We start from the raw sequence: 4,374 nt of genomic DNA on the forward strand, positions 1-4,374 counted from the left end.
TTCAATGTAGACAAATATATTTTAGCTGTCAAGAGATCGTGAGGCTCGTTTCTGTGGTTTTCCTTGCTTATTGAAAACTATAAAGTGCTCTCAGTTAATCAAAAAAGGCAGTTGATGGGAAACCCTAGGCACTTTAAGAATATGGAAAGTCACTTTTTTAATCATAGATACAGGTCAGAGTTTTGTCCATGCCTGTGTAAAATCTGAAATTGACATCCCCTGATGACTCATTCGATCCTGTGTATAATTAATATTATCAAGTACGTACCCGAATAAAAGTCTTGGACAAAGGTCATGTAATTAGGCAAGGCCTGTATATCATGCATCTTAATTTCAAATTGATGGCAATTATTGGACCAAACTGCTGTCATTCTAAAGTTAGAAAAGTTAGAAAAAAAAAAAAGTTAGAAAAGTAAGTATGCATGCATCCATTTTCTGAAAAATAAAAAGGTGGTTTTACAATATGTTGAAATTAATTTCTGGAATTTATTGAGCAGTCAATGTCCAAGTCTTTCATGTAATTAAACCACCACTAGTATGTCCAAATTATGAAAAAAAAAATTATGATCATAATTAATAAACCAAACCATACTGTGAGTTAAGATACTTGAGAGATAGGTTTGTATGAATACAGCGATGCTTTGCATTTATACGGGAGAAAAGGATGCTGTTTTCTAAAGGGAAAAAAAATAAAGGAGGAGGAAGAAGAAATGAGAAAACAGGAAAGGGGTCTAGCATATTATAACTTGAATATTTTCAATGAACTCACTAATAAATATTAGCAATGATTATATTTTATAAATAATTTTATCTTTAATATTGACATGTCATATTTTCCAATTGAAATAACAAGTGAATATCTACCCAACTTTCTTTTTATTCCTTGATTTCCACTTGTAATTCTCTTAGTATTCACCGATTAAAATAGTGATGTTACATTCCATCAATAAATATCACTATAATTTACTAACAATATTTTTCTGTTAGTATTTTAGTTTTTATTAGATAATTTTCTGGTAGTATTAGCAATCGTATGTTACTTCCTAAATTTTCATGAAACAAGAGTATTACCTAGATACCAAAAATAACCACCAGTAGACTTATGATCATCAACATTATTAGCTCTATCAGCATTAGTGAATCCATGAAGGGATGAGGATGAACCTTGAGTAATGTGTAAGCCATATAAAGTCATAGCCTGGAAAAAACCCAAAATAAATTTAACAATCGCCCGATAAACCTTCTTGGGAACATGCATAAATTGACACATTATATTTACAACATAGTGTATATCAAGCCTAGTAAATATAAAATATTGTAGAGCCCTAACAATATAAGTATATTAGGTGGAATAAAAGTATAGAGCACTAAACATGATAGCCAACTTATATGAAAGAGATAAAGTATCAACCAGTTTATAAGAAGAAAAACTTGCTCATTAGAGAATATAAAAGGCATAATTTTGTTGATAAAGTAAAATACCCATAGAAATAGGCTTTACCTCATTGCCTAAAAAGTAATGAACAAATCTTGAGTTTCGAAGATTAAACCCTATGTTCAATAAAGTAATCAATTGCTTAAGCAAAATTGAGTTACTTCTAGTTAACAAAATATCATCAACATACACAAGTAAATAAAAGAAAACTCCATAAAAGGAAAGAATAAAGATAAAAATATCTTCCTTGGATGCCTAAAAACTAATAGAGAGTAGAAAGTTACTTAACCATTTATGCTATTCCCGAAGAGCTTGTTTTAGACCACATAATGATTTATAAAGACGACACACATAAGAAGAAAAATTAGAATGAACAAAACCAGATGATTGTTTCATGTACATTTCTTTCTAAAAAAATACCATTTAAGAAGGCATTATGGACATCCAACTGATAGATTTACCAACCATGAGAAACAACAATAACTAGGACTAGCTAAATTGTTGTATGCTTAACCACAAGACTAAAAGTTTTCAAAGAGTCAATCCCATCATACTGAGTGAATCATCTAGTAACCATCCATGTTTTGTATCTCTGAACACTATCATATACTAGCCTTTTAATTTTATAAACCTAACAAACTACCACCAACATTTATGGATGAGTGAAAAGGTATTAAAGTGCATGTACCATTATAAAAGAGGGCTTGAATTTCCTCTTATATGAAGTGATGCCATGTTAAGTATCGGTTGGCATCCTAAAAAGTAAATAATTCCTAGTTAGGTAAAAAAAGAACCCATAAGATAAAAAAGACAATCATATTTGTTGTTTTCATGGGCAAACAATCATAAAATGATTATGGAAAATCTGAGTAGGAAATGGGGGATCACTAGCCAAAACTTGTTGAATAGAGAACTTAGATAAATCACTCAGATTTAAACTAGGTGGTAAAATAGTAAGAAGACCTGTCTGTGAGGAACCCCAATTTAAACTAGGTCAATAAGTAGGACTTATTAGCTAGAAATCCAAAACTAAAATAGAATGAAACAATACAAGTAAAACATAAAAGATATGCAAAGGTGAGGGTATAGAACTTGTACTTCGATAACAAGTAATAGAGGGACATACATGTGGAGAGAAGGCATTAGCGTTATTTCTCAAGGAAATGGACAGAATAGGGGTAATAGGTGTAGCAGTGTTTGGAGACAAAAAGAGGTTAGGGTGTTAGAATGGGCAGTAGTGTACTAGGTAATCGTGTTAAAGGAGCCAATTTCTATTCAAAATTGTAAACAAAAAATTTCATGAATCGAACATGATGAACAATGTAAATAATTTTAGAAGGTACATCAAAACACTAATAACATAAATAAAAGGCATTATATCCAAAAACAAAATAGGGAGAAAAGTGAATGCCTATCTATGAGCATTATATGGATAGATAAACATAAAGCAGAAATACTTGAAAGTATAAAAAAACAATAATGAGGTGTTGGCTTCAAAAGATATGCAAAAAATGTTTTGTGATTAAGAACAAGCATTGATATGTGATTAATCAAATAAACAAAAATTTCAAACGCATAACTCTAAATTTTTAAAGGAGCTTTACCTTGACCAAGAAAGGTGAGATCAATTTCAATTAAATATCTATATTGATGTTTAACCATGTCATTCCTTTCATGATTATGTGGAAAAATAAAGTGATGGTGAATACTAAAATTTTTACAATATTTATTTAGTTTTCAATATCCACCATCGTAATCTATTTAAATAGATTGAGTTTTTAGAAAGAATTGTTGTTCAACTTGAGCTTGAAATCAGTGAAAACTATTGAAAACATCAGATTTCCCAACTCAATAAAAAAACCAAATATAATTCATATAAACACCCATAAAAATAATAAAATCCATCATATGATAATATAGAAAAAGACCCCCAAACATCACTAAATATCAATTTAAGAAGATTAAAAGTTTTATGATGATAGATGTGATGATTTTCCTAAAGGGCATGCTAGGTAATTAAAATTAAATTGTTTTGATGTATAGAAACCTTTTTTTTCCACTAAAAAACATAAACTTTACAAACTAAGATGCCTAAGCTCATGATGCCAAATATCAATAAAAGTATAAATACATGGAAATAAAAAAGCTTAAGGAAAAGATATTGCAAAGGACTCATATATAACATAAAGACCATTTTTACTTCCATAAAAAATAAGCACCTCATCACATATTAGTTTCTTAACATAAAACACAAAAGGATGAAACTAAAAAAATATATTAATTTTGTCACACGTGTGCGGCGTCGCGATGATCGTCCTCCACACTCAATATGTGTGTATCTAGAAAATATAGGGAGACAAGGAATTCTTGTCTTTTTATCAGTGAAAAGTGGAATGGGAGTCACCACCTAGTATTCTGGTTACTAGAAATCCTAACTGGTCTCATAGATCGGGTACGGAGACTAGTTGCATAAAGGGAAGGTATTAGCACTCCAAATATGCCCTACCTAAGGTAAGCTGCATTGTTTTATTGTTTGATAAAAATATAAGGTCTTGTCATTTTTTTAATTATTGGTTTATCTATGATTCAAGAAAAGCCCTTCTCAGTAAGGAAGTTTTTATCTTATGGGGCAAAGCCTAACAGTTCTAATGTCTATAAAATAAAACTACCTTTTTTAATATTAGGAGTACATTTTACGTATAAATTCATAATCCCTAATATTAAGAAAACAAAATATTTTTTTTGAAATTTTTGAAATATTGGTGACACGACAAAAAGATTGATGTCTTCTCCCAAGTGCAGGAGTGTCGAAGTAATAAATAACCCGGCAAGACCGGGGTCGAACCACAGGGAGGTTAATTATACAAATTATAAACAACAATTATAAAACAACAATAACAACAACAACAAGAATAATAATAATAATAATAATAATAATA

The sequence above is a fragment of the Populus euphratica genome, unplaced genomic scaffold (genome assembly GCF_000495115.2).
Source record: "Populus euphratica unplaced genomic scaffold, PopEup_1.0 scaffold46.1, whole genome shotgun sequence".
Lineage (NCBI taxonomy): Eukaryota > Viridiplantae > Streptophyta > Magnoliopsida > Malpighiales > Salicaceae > Populus > Populus euphratica.